Raw genomic sequence first — 16591 nt, forward strand, 5'->3', positions numbered from 1 at the left:
CGGTTTCTTCTTAGCACAAAGTCTTTAGTATCAAAAGCAACTCGTCTTCTCTAAAACACAGTTCTTGGCAACAATGGCAACAATGTAACCCACACGGGAGTCACAGGACGTCGAGGCAAAGTTAATCCAGAGGTTCGGCGTCGACCTCGAGGAGCGCTACGGGTCTGTGGGGGTCTGTGCGCTACGTCGAGCCCGGAGTCGCACAGACCCCCACAACACAGTACCTTGGAAAAGTGAAGCACTCGATGATCAGCGGCGTCGAGATGTCCGGTGTCACGTCTTCGGCCTCGATCGGGCCTCGGAGGCGGGGCGATCTGCAGCGGCGTCGACCGAAGTCAGGCAGGAGCAGCGCTCACGAGATGAAGCAGGATACGGCGTCGTCGATGTCGATGTTGCAAGAGTGAGCAGCGCTCACGGCGTCGAGAGGGCTCGAAGTCCATGCGATCAGCAGCGGTGCCGACACGAGGTCACTTGGAGCTGGAGCCGAACTCACTACTTACTGGCGTTGTTGCTGGCGTCGATCGGGCCCGGCGGCCGGCGTCGAGGAAGCGGGACACTGGAGCCGTTACTCACGATGTCGAGCTGGATTCGGCGGCGTCCGTCGGCGTCGAGATTGCTGGATTCTTTCAGAGGTGCTGGATTCACAAGTTCCAGCAAACAGCACTTTAAGCAGATGAAGTCCTTTAGCCCTGTGACTTCAACAGGAGACTGGCACTCTTCCAGCCCTTGGAGATTTTCTTAGCAAAGATTGAGAGTACACACACAGTTCCTCTCTCCTGGTTCCTTGGCAAAAATAAAGAAGCAATGCAGGATTCCCCCAACAAACAGCACTCTGGCAGAAGGGGTAGGCAGTCCTTAGATCAGCAGGCTTCTTGTCCTTGGTTCAGGTTTCCTTGTCAGAAGTGATCTAAATTCTTGGTTCAGGGGTCCTTCTCTTATACCCCTTTTTGGCTTTGATCCCTTTGTCCATGCAGGGGAATTTCCCCCCATCTTGGGTTTGTTGTGGGTGTTGCCAGGCCGAAGCACCTGGCCTATTCACTGTGCAGGGCAGAGTCTTCAGCCGCCCAGCAGGAGCGGAGCCAGCATTGTCACTGGCAGGGGCAGGGCCATCAGTTGCCCGGCAGGAGGTGGGCCAGGAAAGTCCCAGGCAGGCACAGAGTCATCAGTCTCCTTGCAGGGAGGCGGAGCCAGCATTGTATCAGGCAGGGCAGGCTATCAGGAGCTACTCTTCCCCTACTCTCAATGTAAATGCCCCACTCACCCCACACTGACTCATTCAGACCTCTGGAGCCACCCAGCTCCTGTCACACACACACCAGAACCAGCAGAGACCGGTAGACAGTTAGACAAGAAAATAGCTACTTTCTAAAAGTGCTATTTTCAAACACAGAGTCCAAAAACCATCCACACAAACGGATGCGTTGTTAAACCCTGAGTTCAGGGATACCAAACTCGACATTGCACCATGCTCCCCGAGCCCGCTAGGATTATAGCATTAATAATCCTGGCAGCCCATTCTAACTTATGGAGAGCAGGTTACCTTACAATAGTGAAAAACGAATATGGCTGTAATTCACTATTAGGACATGCCAACCTTGTCAGGCTTGTCCTACCTTATGCTTACAATGCACCCTGCCCTTGGGCCTACCATAGGGGTGACTAACATGAAGTTAAGGGAAGGTTTAGGGACTGGCAAGTAGGTGTACTTGCGCAGTCCTCGTGACAGTCAGACTGCACGTGGTCTAGCAATGGCAGACCTGTAGACATACTTTTACTAGGCCGCTCTTGTGGGTGGCACAACACGTGCTGCAGGCCCACTAGCAGCATTTGTATTTACAAGCCGTGGCACTCCTGGTGCACTCTACTAGGGACTGACAGTAAACCAAATAAGCCAAACATGGAATTCAATCAATACAGCAATTTCACATAGGGAGCACTTGCACTGTGGCACTGATCAGCAGTGGCACAGTGCCCAAAGCATTTACCAGCAAAAACATCGTAAACAGAGGAGGCAAACAGAAAAAAATGGAGGAGAGACTCATGCCAATTATGCCAGGTCTAACACGTGTCCCCTCCAGCTGAAATGTGGGGAGAACTACCCTTACCCTAGGGAGTCCTCATCACTAAGGCGGAAAAATCTGGACAGACCATCAGCATTGGCGTGATCTGTGCCAGGGCGGTGTTCCACCGTGAAGTCCATCCCCTGTAGTGAAATGGACCACCTCAACAGCTTTGGATTCTCACCCCTCATCTGCATCAACCATCTGAGGGGCCTGTGGTCTGTCTGAACCCAGAAGTGAGTCCCAAACAGGTAGGGTCTTAGCTTCTTCAGCGCCCAGACCACAGCAAATGCTTCTCTCTCTATCGCACTCCACCTCTGTTCCCTGGGAAGTAACCTCCTACTGATGAAGGCTACAGGTAAGTCTGGGCCCTCTTCATTCACCTGAGCTAGAACAGCCCCCACGCCATGCTCTGAAGCGTCCGTCTGGACAACAAATTCTTTAGAAAAGTCGGGTACCTGAGTATGGGTGCTGTGCACATTGCAGTTTTCAGGGTGTCAAAGGCCATCTGACAGGCGTCAGTCCAGATCACAAGTCGTGGCTGCTTCCTGGAAGTCAGCGAAGTCAAGGGGTGCACAATGTTACCATAATCCTTGACGAAACTCCTGTAATAACCCGTGAGACCCAAGAAGGCTCTCACCTGAGTCTGGGTTTTAGGCGGTGCCCATGCCAGGATGGTATCAATCTTGGGTTGCAGGGGGGCCACCTTGCCGCTCCCTACTTGGTGCCCCAAGTACACCACTGAACCCTGCCCAATCTGGCACTTACTGGCTTTGATTGTGAGGCCTGCTCTGCGCAGGGCCAACAACACTTCCTGGAGGTGGCTCAAGTGTTCCTCCCAGCTGGCGCTGAACACTGCGATGTCGTCCAGGTAGGCGGCACTGAAATCCTCCAGTCCAGCCAAGACCTGGTTGACCAACCTCTGGAAGGTGGCAGGGGCATTCTTCATCCCAAAGGGCATAACCCGGAACTGGTAGTGCCCATCTGGTGTGGAGAATGCTGACCTCTCTTTTGCCCCATCAGTCAAGGCGATCTGCCAGTACCCAGACGTTAGATCAAACGTACTAAGGTACCGGGCAGCCCCCAACCGATCTATGAGATCATCAGCTCTGGGGATGGGGTGCGCGTCAGTCTTGGTGACTGAATTGAGTCCTCGGTAATCCACACAGAACCGAAGTTCCGGTGAAGCACCAGGCGCTGCAGCCTTTGGGACCAAGACCACTGGGCTGGCCCAAGGACTGCTAGAGGACTCAACCACCCCTAAGGCAAACATTTTGGAGACCTCCTCATTGATGTATGCTCTGACCTTGTCAGTCACTCTGTAAGCCTTGTGCTTCACAGGAGTGCTGTCCCCGGTGTCATCATGGACACACCACTGAGTGACACCAGGAATCAAGGAAAACAGATCAGGGAATTGTCCCAACAAATGGCGACAATCCTGCTGCTGTTCAGGGGTCAGTGTGTCAGAGAGGACAACACCATCCACTGACCCATCTTGCTCTTTTGCAGACAGGAGGTCAGGAAGAGGCTCACTTTCCTCCTCCATTCCAGCATCTGTAGCTAGGAGCATGCCCACTTCGGACCTTTCTAAGTGGGGCTTCAACCGGTTGACATGCAGGACCCGCAAGGGGTTCCTGGGAGACTTCAAGTCCACCATGTAGGTGACATCGCTCTTTTTCTCCACAACCTCAAATGGTCCAGTCCACCTGTCCTTGAGCGCACAAGGTTCCACAGGGGACATGACCCAAACTTTCTGTCCAGGCTGAAGCTCTACCAGAGTGGCCTTCTGGTCGTACCACCGCTTCATCTCCTCCTGGCTGGCCTCCAGATTTGCCTGAGCAAGATCTCTGAAGCGCCTAGTCTGGTTCCTAAAGGCCAGCATGTAACTGTATACATCCTGGGGAGGTTTCCTGGGAGATTGCTCCCAGCCTTCTTTGACCAGACTCAAAGGTCCTCTTACCGGGTGACCATACAAAAGCTCAAAGGGGCTGAACCCTAGAGACTTCTGTGGCACCTCACGGTAAGCAAACAACAGGCATGGCAAGAGGACGTCCCATTTACGCCTCATTGGTTCTTCAAGACCCATAATCATGCCTTTAAGGGTACGGTTAAATCTTTCAACCAACCCATTACCTTGAGGGTGGTAAGGAGTGGTGAACTTGTAAGTTACCCCACACTCCTTCCACAGAGACGTCATATAGTTGGAAATGAAGTTGGTGCCCCGGTCTGACACCACCTCTCTGGGGAACCCCATTCGGGAAAAAACACCCATCAGTGCCCGTCCCACCACGGGGGCCGTCACCGTTCTGAGAGGGATGGCTTCCGGGTACCGTGTGGCATGGTCCACCAAGACCAGGATGAACCTGTTGCCCAGGGCTGTCTTGGGGTCCAGGGGCCCAACAATGTCAATCCCCACCCCGGTCAAAGGGGGTACTGACCACGGGAAAAGGTTGGAGGGGAGCCGTCTGCTTCCGCCCGCTTTTCCCACTTGCCTGGCAAGTTTGACAGGTCTTGCAATGGATATCTGTATCCCTTCTCATCTGAGGCCAATAAAAATGGGTGACAAGCCTGTCATAGGTCTTGTCCTGCCCCAGATGTCCAGCTAAAGGAACGTCATGAGCCAAACCCAGTAGGAAGGCTCTGAAGCGCTGGGGTACCACCAGCACACGGGCTGACCCAGGCTCAGCAGCCTTAGGCTCGCTATACAGGAGGTCGTTCTCCCAGTAAACAAAATGTGACCCTGACTGATCACCTGAGGTTTGGGCTGAGGCCTGCTGCCTCATACCCACAAGAGAAGGGCACGCTTTCTGTTCTGCACAGAATTCCTCCCTGGAGGGACCACCATCCTGCTGCCAGTGGGTCAGCTCGGGCAGGTCTCCCAGTTCAGCAACTTGTTCACCTGTGGGTTCCAGGGCATACCCCTCAAGGTCTGCCTCCTCCTGAACCACTGGAACTACGGGGGATGGTTTCCCGCACCCCCTGCCTCTTCTTTTCACAGCTGGGTCCTGGGCCATACTTTCAGGCTCCAGAACCCCATCAACACCCTTACTTGCTGTCATGGATCGAGTGGTTGCACACACCCACTCTGGCACACCCAACATTTTCAAATGTGTCTCCCTCTCCACTTTAGCCCAAGGGGAGTCTTCCAAATCATTGCCCAGGAGACAATCAACAGGCATGGCGGGCCTTACAGCAACTTGAAGAGTACCTGAAACTCCCCCCATTCAAAGGAAACTTGAGCTACCTCACACTCTCTCTGGGAGTTGTCAGCAGCTATCCCAGGGTAGAATGCGTGGGGAACAACCTGCTCTCTGGACACCAAGTGACACTTGACAGCTGTCACACTCGCTCCGGTGTCTCTGAGAGCTTCCACTCTATGGCCATTAATGGTCACCCACTGCCTATATTTCTTAGTGTTACTAGGCAGAGGGGGTGGAGGGACCAATTCCATGTCTCCTAGAGAGACCAGGGACATCTCTGCGGGACCCTCCCCACCATGGGCAACCATCTCCTCCCCTCCCAGGGCTACACTCGCCAACTGACGGGGTGGTGCACTGGGTGGTGCACTAGAGTTCTTCAAGGGACACTGAGGATCATAAAAACGGTGTCCCACCTGCTTACAAGCGAAGCAGGTCATTGGGCCCCTACGAACAGGTTTACCTGTCGGGGCCTCTGTTTTCTTATCTGGGGGAGGCTGGGAACCCTTCCCTTGGTTCCCTTGGGGATTACTTTGGGGCCCTTTCTGGAACTCCCTCTGTTTACCCTTGTCCCCCCCACTCTTCTGCTGGGGACCCTGCCCACCTTTGGCTGAGTCTCCCACTGGACCCTTGTGGACCCTGGTACTGACCCAGCGGTCTGCCTCTTCAGCAAGTTTTCTAGGGTTAGATATCTTGCTATCAATAAGGTGCTGGCGCAGCTCTGGAAAACAGTTATTAGACAAGTGCTCCCAAGCAAACAAATCATAAAGAGCATCATAACTTTCCACTTTGCTGCCCTTTACCCAACCATCCATGGCTCTGCAAAAATATGACACATATTCCACCCACGTCGTACCAGGCAACTTCTTACATTCTCTAAAGGCCTGTCTGTACTTTTCTGGGGTTAGGCCATACCGTAACATTAAAGCATCTTTCATATGAGCATAAGACATCCTATCCTCAACAGGCATGTCTAACAGGGTATCTCTTCCCTCATTCACAAAGTGACCCCACAACCCCGCTCCCCAATCCTTCTCAGGGACCCGGTGGGCCAACAATGCTAACTCATATGCTTTAAACCATTGACCAATATCTTCATTCTTTTGAAAATCTTTGATCATATCTTTGGGAAAATAAAACCTACTTTCTGCAGGCACAGATGGGATGCTGCCACCAGAGGGATTCAATTCTAACTCTTTAGCTTTGAGCTCCAACTCCCTCATCCTGGTATCACGCTCAAAAGCTAACTTCTCTCTTTCAAACTCTAACCTTTTGATCTCCATATCAGCTTCTCTCCTGCCTCTTGCATTCTCTATTTCCAACTGCCCATTTATCTTAAGTTTTGCCATTTCCATGTTGTAAGCTCGCTCTTTCTCCCTTTCTTCTCTTTCTTCAGGAGAAAGACCCTTGGAGGAAACACTGCTGCCAGGAGGGTATGTGGGCCCATTCACTGGCACCTCCTCCTCCCCTTCCCCTGTCGGTACCACCACCGCATCAGAGGGATCTCTGGCCTCTACCCAGGCCGGCAATGCTATGAGATATTCTGGTTTGTTTTTGCAGCCTGTGGTAGGAACTTTAAATTGCTTGCAAAAGGATTTCAGATCCTTTAACTGATAGTCGTTGATGTTACTCCTATCAAATTCCTCCACAATAACAGCAGGGGTAGTGACTCCGGCATCACTCATGGTCAAAACTGGCAGTTTCAAAAATCAAGTTCCAGGAAAGCGGAGAACAAAAATAGAATATCCAACCAAAACAGATTGTGGCTGCGCTATGGTCTGCTTTCACTATTTAGCGCACACTAATCACTGCACATGGGTCATAAATGCAAAGTTCAAATCCTCACCGCTGACCCACCAATGTTAGAAGCGGCTGTCTCTAGTTGGCAGAGGTATACACTTCCGACAAATAGGTACACACCTTTTCTAGTCAGGGCAAGGGGATCACACACTTAGATAACCCCTGCTCACCCCCTTGGTAGCTTGGCAAAGCATACAGGCTTATCTCAGAGGCAGTGCGTTAAGCATTTATGACCACATACAGTAATAAAGTGAATACACTACAAATGGACACGACACAGTAGTATTATAAAAATAAGGATTTTTATATAAGGCTTAGCACAAGACCAAATAACGACAAAAATATACCACAATCTTAATAAATACTCTTGGAAGGAAAAATAATAGTTCAAGCACGGTTTCTTCTTAGCACAAAGTCTTTAGTATCAAAAGCAACTCTTCTTCTCTAAAACACAGTTCTTGGCAACAATGTAACCCACACGGGAGTCACACGACGTCGAGGCAAAGTTAATCCAGAGTTTCGGCGTCGACCACGAGGAGCGCTACGTCGAGCCCGGAGTCGCACAGACCCCCACAACACAGTACCTTGGAAAAGTGAAGCACTCAATGATCAGCGGCGTCGAGATGTCTGGCGTCGCGTCTTCGGCGTCGATCGGGCCTCGGAGGCGGGGTGATCTGCAGCGGCGTCGACCAAAGTCAGGCAGGAGCAGCGCTCACGAGATGAAGCAGGATACGGCGTCGTCGATGTCGATGTTGCAAGAGTGAGCAGCGCTCACGGCGTCGAGAGGGCTCGAAGTCGATGCGATCAGCAGCGGTGCCGACACGAGGTCACTTGGAGCTGGAGCCGAACTCACTACTCACTAGCGTTGTTGCTGGCGTCGATCGGGCCCGGCGGCCAGCGGCGAGGAAGCGGGACACTGGAGCCGTTACTCACGATGTCGAGCTGGATTCGGCGGCGTCCGTCGGCGTCGAGATTGCTGGATTCTTTCAGAGGTGCTGGATTCACAAGTTCCAGCAAACAGCACTTTAAGCAGATGAAGTCCTTTAGCCCTGTGACTTCAACAGGAGACTGGCACTCTTCCAGCCCTTGGAGATTTTCTTAGCACAGATTGAGAGTACACACACAGTTCCTCTCTTCTGGTTCCTTGGCAAAAATAAAGAAGCAATGCAGGATTCCCCCAACCAACAGCACTCTGGCAGAAGGGGTAGGCAGTCCTTAGATCAGCAGGCTTCTTGTCCTTGGTTCAGGTTTCCTTGTCAGAAGTGATCTAAATTCTTGGTTCAGGGGTCCTTCTCTTATACCCCTTTTTGGCTTTGATCCCTTTGTCCATGCAGGGGAATTTCCCCCCATCTTGGGTTTGTTGTTGGTGTTGCCAGGCCGAAGCACCTGGCCTATTCACTGTGCAGGGCAGAGTCTTCAGCCGCCCAGCAGGAGCGGAGCCAGCATTGTCACTGGCAGGGGCAGGGCCATCAGTTGCCCGGCAGGAGGTGGGCCAGGAAAGTCCCAGGCAGGCTTAGAGTCATCAGTCGCCTGGCAGGGAGGCGGAGCCAGCATTGTATCAGGCAGGGCAGGCTATCAGGAGCTACTCTTCCCCTACTCTCAATGTAAATGCCCCACTCACCCCACACTGACTCATTCAGACCTCTGGAGCCACCCAGCTCCTGTCACACACACACCAGAACCAGCAGAGACCGGTAGACAGTTAGACAAGAAAATAGCTACTTTCTAAAAGTGCTATTTTCAAACACAGAGTCCAAAAACCATCCACACAAACGGATGCGTTGTTAAACCCTGAGTTCAGGGATACCAAACTCGACATTGCACCATGCGCCCCGAGCCCGCTAGGATTATAGCATTAATAATCCTGGCAGCCCATTCTAACTTATGGAGAGCAGGTTACCTTACAATAGTGAAAAACGAATATGGCTGTAATTCACTATTAGGACATGCCAACCTTGTCAGGCTTGTCCTACCTTATGCTTACAATGCACCCTGCCCTTGGGCATACCATAGGGGTGACTAACATGAAGTTAAGGGAAGGTTTAGGGACTGGCAAGTAGGTGTACTTGCGCAGTCCTCGTGACAGTCAGACTGCACGTGGTCTAGCAATGGCAGACCTGTAGACATACTTTTACTAGGCCGCTCTTGTGGGTGGCACAACACGTGCTGCAGGCCCACTAGCAGCATTTGTATTTACAAGCCCTGGCACTCCTGGTGCACTCTACTAGGGACTGACAGTAAACCAAATAAGCCAAACATGGAATTCAATCAATACAGCAATTTCACATAGGGAGCACTTGCACTGTGGCACTGATCAGCAGTGGCACAGTGCCCAAAGCATTTACCAGCAAAAACATCGTAAACAGAGGAGGCAAACAGAAAAAAATGGAGGAGAGACTCATGCCAATGATGCCAGGTCTAACAATGAACCAGCAGGATTTTCCGAGGACCAATTCTGTAAGTTGGGTGTTTGATCTTAAAATCACACTTAGCTAATCCTCTGGCTCCCGCAGTAGTCAGGCTTCACTTATTGGCAACATGTCAAGTATTTGTGCAATACATCAAACAAAAAGAGGGGCACAAATCAGTATAGTGACCAGGATTAAGACAAAGCTGGATGATGGCTAGTTGTTAATCTGAAGATACTGGGTCAAGGCTTTACTCTAGCGCGGTATTCTAGCCCAAACCAAGATGATGTCTCTCCCTTAGGTGAACTTTTGGCTGAATTATTAAATTAATCTGATCTTATTATATTGGCAGGAGACTTTATTGCTGTCCTAGACCATACCTTAGACAGCACCTCACAAAGTAGAGCACTTGTAAATCCTAGAATGTCAGGGCTTATTAAGAAAATGATGGCCCAGTTGGGGCTGTGTGATATATGGCGTCAGAAGTCAGTCACAAAAACGTTTTCCATTTTATAATAAAAAATAGAGACATCAGTCGAGTATTGATTATTTCCCTCATTGACAGTAATTTGGGAGAATGGGTCCAGCGAGTTGAACATGTGGGAATTCATCTATCAGATCACTCGGCAGTGATATTATATCTGAATATCTATACTGGGGCACTCAATCTAGAAGGACTTTAGATCGCACAATCCTGCAGGAAGAATGAGTCATAGAAACACTCTATGAGAGAGACCAAAGAGTTCTTTCAGTTTAACCAGGATTCAGCTGCGTCCGGAATGATCTGGAATGCTTATAAAGCCTTCTTAAGGGAAGAATTAGGGGCACTGGCCGCAGAAAAAAAGCAGAAATACTATAAAGAGGTGTCTGCAGTAGAGGAGCTGGTTCGTTCTTTAGAAAAGGATCTGATTGACCCGAGGGCAGACGAAGAAGCCCGGGTAAGGTTGCTTCAGGAAGTGTTGGAGGCAAAGTCAAACCTGGCAAAAATACTACATGATAGGGTCAGGAAAAAGTGGGAGGTCAGTTGCTTGGCTCATTTCGAATACAGTGAGGGATGTAGTAAGTGGTTGGCTTGGAAGGTCAAAAGAGAGCAAGTGAGAAATAGAATAGATCAAGTCAATTGCGAACATACAGGAGATATAATTAGAGATAATAAAGGTATTGAGCATGCTTCCCATAGTCATTATAGTAAAGTTGATCAAGAAGAGTTAAAACCTACTGAAGAAGAGGGGGATGCATGGTTGGGGCAAGGTTGTGTAACCCCTCTTTCATTAGATAAGAGCAGGCAGTTGAATGAGGGAAGTAGATTTCGTATTAAGACGGGGCAAGAAAGGTAAGGCTCCTGGACCTGATGGCTTGCCCATTGAAGTTTATAAACCTTTGGCAAATGTATTAATCCCTAATATAGTAAACATTTTCAATGACCAGTATATTGAAGGGGAGGAAATGCCGGCCTCGTGGAAGGACGCCACCATCTCCCTAATTTTGAAGCCTGGTAAATGCCCCGAGAATTGCGATTCATACCAGCCAATATCGTTTCTAATTTGCGATTATAAGATTTTTGCGAAAATATTGGCCGATAGGTTAAATGGGTCTATGGCAGAGTCGGTGCATGTTAACCAAAAAGACTTTATTCGTGGCAGATCATTGAAAGAGCTCACATATTCATTGATAGGCTCTATAGACCTGGCGACTGTTTACAAGCTTCCATTGGCGGTGATAGCACTAGATGCCACTAAAGCATTTGACCAGGTCAATTGGGTCTACCTACAAGGTGTGGCAAAATCTCTAAATCTTGGGTCAATTTCTGCAGAGCACTAGCAGGTTTTTATGTGGCACCAAAAGCCAGAGTCCTGATCAACGGCTCTCTGACAGACCCTATCCTTATCACCAGCGGTACGAAAATGGGTTGTCCCTTATCGCCACTTTTATTTAACCTTGATATGGAGCCCCTAGCTAGGAATATCAGGGAGGATCCAGGCATTTAAGCCTTTCAGTACAACGGCTGGAGTAAGAAATTAGGTCTATATGCGGATGATATCCTCTTTTACACAACTAACTTACAAAACACTTTGAGTCGAATCATTACCTTGACGACAGAATTTTGAAAAAATGTTTGGTTATAAAATTAACAGGGACAAGACGGAGGTTATGTCTTGGAACTCGGAAGTAGGCGATGCCACCAGAAGAGGTGAAATGAGATATTTGGGAGTAATGATACCGCAGGACATTACTGAAAAAACTAAAGTAAACTTTGAAAGGGTTAAGAAAGAAGTCAGCGGAGTCTTACAAATCTGGGTGCATCTTCAGCTTACTCTGTTTGGCCATGTAAACCTAGTAAAAATTATGCTACTTCCGAACTTTACTTTTTAGTTTGACGCAATTCCCCTGTCTATTGATGAGGAATGTCTTAAAAAGATGCAAAGTCAGATTAGCAGTTTTATTTGGTCAAGCAAGGGACCCAGAATAGCCTGGAAGAAATTGAGAATGAGGGTTGAGAAGGGAGGATTAGTACTGCTGGACTTGTTGTTTTATTCATGGGCTTTTTTTATTGAAGAATGGGAAAATGTTGTTGAATATAGCCACACCATCTGAGATTGGGAGACTGCTGGGAGTTATGACAAGGCAGGAGTTAGGGGGTAATTTTGGCTTCACGTTTAAATATGCAGACCCCAAGTCAGGTTAAAGATCTTGAGGGGCCTGGCCGAGACTTGGTTTAAGGTTAAAAAAGTTTTTAAAATACCATACTACAGTCTAAAGGCTCCTATTTGGAACTCTCCTGGCTCACCGGAGTGGACAACAGATTTACTGTTTTGGCCACTGAAAGAGGCCGGTTTAACAAGATGGGACCACATAATTCGAGACGGTCACCTGATAACTTGGGAAACATGCAAACAACTATCAGATCATAAATTGTCCAGGTTTATATATTTGCAAATATAGAGTTGGTTCCAAGATCCAGGCACGATAATAGGAAAATCAAACGAGCCTGAAGATAGACTAATGCACGAGGCAGTACCCGAGAAGAAGCTCTCAACAGTGTATTGGCTGATGGGAGAATTGGAAGATGGAGCCTTCATATTGCCAACGGAATTATGGGGACGATGCTTGTCAGAGACATTGATGGAACATCAATGGCAAGCATCTATGTCGATGTTATTTAAAATAGTTAAATCTGCACATCTGAGAAGAAATCAACTTTTCGCCATTCACAGAGCCTACTGGACTCCTCAGAGGTTGTCAAAGTTTGGGAGAGCAGGTGACGTAGCTTTTTCCTAAGTGTGGCAGTATGAGAGAAGATGAAGTTCACAGGTTTGTGGATTGTCCAGAGATCCAATCATTTTGGATAGATGTGAGTAGGGCCTTGTCTAGTATGCTGAAGATAGATATTAAGGTAAGCGTCTTGCTAGTTATGTTTGGATGTGTGGATTCTTTGGCAAAAACTACAAAAAGTCAAGGTTCATTTTTTACTCTATACTGCTGGCACAAAGGGAAATATGTAAACAGTGGGTAGCTACGGCCTCCCCCATGTTTGATGATTGGGTACGCTCCATCAAATATGCAGCCAGATTTGATACAATGGGGTCTAGGAAGCATGAATTCTGGCTCCCCTTTTTTTTATATTTGGTGTGAGCAACAGACTGATGATTAAGCCTTCACTGCCTCATCTGGTTATCTGTCCTCCTTTTTTCCCCTTTCCTCAATATGGCGGGGAAGTGGAGTGAGAAAAAGGGAATTTTGAAGAGGACCGAGTTTCAAATGAGCTAGGGCGGTGAAGGGGGAAACCCCTGTCCTCTCTTCTTCCCGTCTTCCAACACATAAGGGCACGGTACTCCATTCAAAGGTGCTCATGGAATGGTGTTTTCTAGCAGCAAATGAGGACAAAAAAATAAATAAATACATCAAACAGCAAAAACACCACACAAAAAGATTCCATGCGAGGTTAGAAATATAGAGCACAATTTAATAAATAAATCAAGACTAAAACAACAAAAATCCAATCAGTAGAATTGAAGTTATGAATTTGTAAATAACAAAGTGAAAAAGTGAATAAAACCATAAAGCGCCACCCTGGGATATCTGATTGCGGTGGACCGGGTCAAAGTCAAACGTTCAGCCCAACCGTGATTGAGCGCAGGTTGGAGACAGTCACAGATTTGTCCTGCTGAATGTTTACCTTCTCAGTTTTTGAGTCAGGAGTCAAGTTTGCATTGGAGAGAGAAGCGGTGATCAGGCAGAGCATCTCTGGTATTGGTTTGCATGGCGTGAATAGCAGGCCGGACGTCGCAGACAGGTGGGTTGGAGCTTCACGTTGGCGATCCTCTGTGGGCAATCGCTGCTTGCTGTGTAAAGAGGCAGGATGTCGGTTGCTCACGCTGATCTTCGGTGTGCGAGTGGTGTGGTCGCGGTCATGAAGAGTCCAAAAGCTTGAACTTAGAAGCCAATGAGTCCCACCAAGGATCCAGGCCAGAGAGGCACCCCTGGGGGGTCAGAAACTCAATGCAGCTGGGTCCATGAAGAGTTTAGGGAGCCTTTTATGGCCCTGGGGCTCAGATCAGGGGGCCAGCAGAGTAGCACTTTGAGTAAATCGGCGGTCCTTTGTTCAAGATGAAGATGCAGGTCCAGTTCTTCTTCCTCAGGTAAAAGAGCAGCAGGTAGCAGGTCAGTACAAGAGGGCAGCAGTTCTTTTAGAGCAGCAGTCCATCCCAGTGGTAGTCCTTGTAGAAGCAGATCAGTCCTTCTCCCTGGCAGAATACCCACAGGTTAAGAAGTGTACTGAAGAATAGTTGCCTAAGATCCTATATTTATTCATTGGTACACTGGTTTTGGAAGGTGGGAGAAGCTTCTAAATAGTGACATTGAATTGCATGGAAATTCCTGCTACTCCTGCCCCAGCTCCAATTGCCTGCACTGGCAATACAAGGTTGTTAAACTCTTTGTGTGAATGCAAGCACAGGCTATTTAGTTGTATGTGGGTCTGTGCTAGCCTCTGTACTACATCCTGTCAGCAGATAGCCTATCCAGGCACAAAAATGCTCTGATTATTTGTTGTTCGATAATGGTGTTCGTCTTCAAGGTGAATAAAGGCAAGTCAAAGCTGGATTCAATACCTCTAATAACATGCCAGTTATTGCTTATAATCTTCGTGAACACATTGGTTTGGAGACCATATGTTGAGACACACACAATTCTATTTGCTGGTAGTTTTGGATTATTTGTCAGTAGATGTTCTCTCTGTGTGTACTACGGCCCCTCTCCTTCAGTTTTTCTTTCAATGTGTGGGCATGTAGCTCGTAATCTTTTTTGAGAGTACTGTAGTGTAGCTCCTATTTTCCCAATAGGCTCTGCGCATTGGAATAGTACCTACAGCAGTAAAGGCCTAGGCCAGACGTTAACTAGGTCTACTACTGTCGATACTAGACTTAATTTTTGGGTTTGCCAGCTAAGCTCAGAGTTCGCTAGAAACTTTCTCGAATGTTCAAGGAAGGATGAACTCCCCTGATTAGACAAGAAGGGATTTAGTTTCTGACAACCATAGAACATGACAACTTTGCTCTCCCCTAATCAAGAGTCAATCTCGAGAGTCGTGTGAGCACAAGGCAATTATTTTACTCAGTCAGTACGTGCATTCTTAGTCTCATCAGAATGTAGAGAAAAGGAAGAGACGGGCGTGTTCAATAAAAGATGTTATTTATTGATCAGTCTCTTTTCTCGTACAAGAGAAATGGATCGATATTATTGCAATACTTATAGTTAAGTAAAGTGCATACATTAGAAGCAATAGTATAAAATAATACTGTAAAAACATTGATATGGTTTCTGAGCCATATGATGTTTAAAATGATTAAAATATATTTACATACACATATACATTTGGACTAAACGTACTCAACTGGTGTTTCTAAATACGCCTACCCCGTGTACCTGACCTAAGTCTAATGCGTGGGCGGGAATAGAAAGTTACAGTTTAAGTTAAGTTTGTTTTTGCCAAGTGAATAACTAAAGAATTCTCTAGGAGGGGTTATTCAGTTCTGTACCTGGAATTTAGGATGAATGAGGAATGGTATCTCTTTCTCTGCTCTCGATATTCCAGGCTGCCTGAGAGGGCTGCCCAGAAGCGCCGGTGCTGGGTCTCTCGGCTTGAGATAGCAGCGCGTCTCTCAGCGCGTCAGGAAGGCGGGGCTGCTGCCTGCGGGGTCTGCTTCTGCTCTCGGCTTCGGCAAGTATGGCTGCTCCGTCTTGTCACCACGTGTGTGTTTGCATAGGGCAAGGTCGGCAATATTTATACCTTAAAGGTGCCGAGATTGACGTAAGGATGGACATAGGTACGTCAATAAAGATGTCATACGACTTGCTCGTTAGCACATTCTTTACTAAAGTTCTCTGTGAAATCAAAACAATGGCCGCACGGATTATCCAGGTTGTCATAGGTTTGATTTGTTATGAGAACGTCGTATGCCTTATCAGGGGCTGGAGGAATGTCGCTTGTCTAATTAGATCTCAAGCGTTATGACCTAATCAGATAACACGTTCCTGTGCCGTAGTGTGACTGCGTCAGATAACGGTATCTGCATCATGGGGGTTTTCTTGCCTCATGGGCTGACTGTTAGTTAACTAGCTAGTAAGTTTAACCAGAATAGGGTCAGGAATAGGGGGATCGAATCAGAACCTATAGAAATACACGACACCCACTCCACGCTAACTATGGTCATATCTACTAATCTATGCATAGTATAACATAGTACAACATACTATAGAGTATAGTGTATACCTTACCACCCCAAAATACATAAATGCATTTCGAAATTTTCAAATATACTGAAAAATTGCAGTCATATATATTGTATGCACTTAAGCTATGAATTAAATGCAAAAGTAAACACGCATTGTTATGTATTATTGCTTGTTGGTATATGAGAAATACACATGAAATGGCTCTTAATATGGCTATACAGAAAAAAAGTCGAAACCATTTCATCACATAAAATCTATTGCGAACATACCAGCGGGCAGCTAAAGTCTATAAAGTCTATAAAGTATCTAAAATAGAAATCTTAGTTCTCTAGGAATAGTCTCTTACTTTAAGCAGAAAATCAGTGTCCCGGGAAAAAATATATAGAAAAAT

This window comes from Lissotriton helveticus, chromosome 10 (genome assembly GCF_964261635.1).
Source record: "Lissotriton helveticus chromosome 10, aLisHel1.1, whole genome shotgun sequence".
NCBI classification, from domain to species: Eukaryota; Metazoa; Chordata; class Amphibia; order Caudata; family Salamandridae; genus Lissotriton; species Lissotriton helveticus.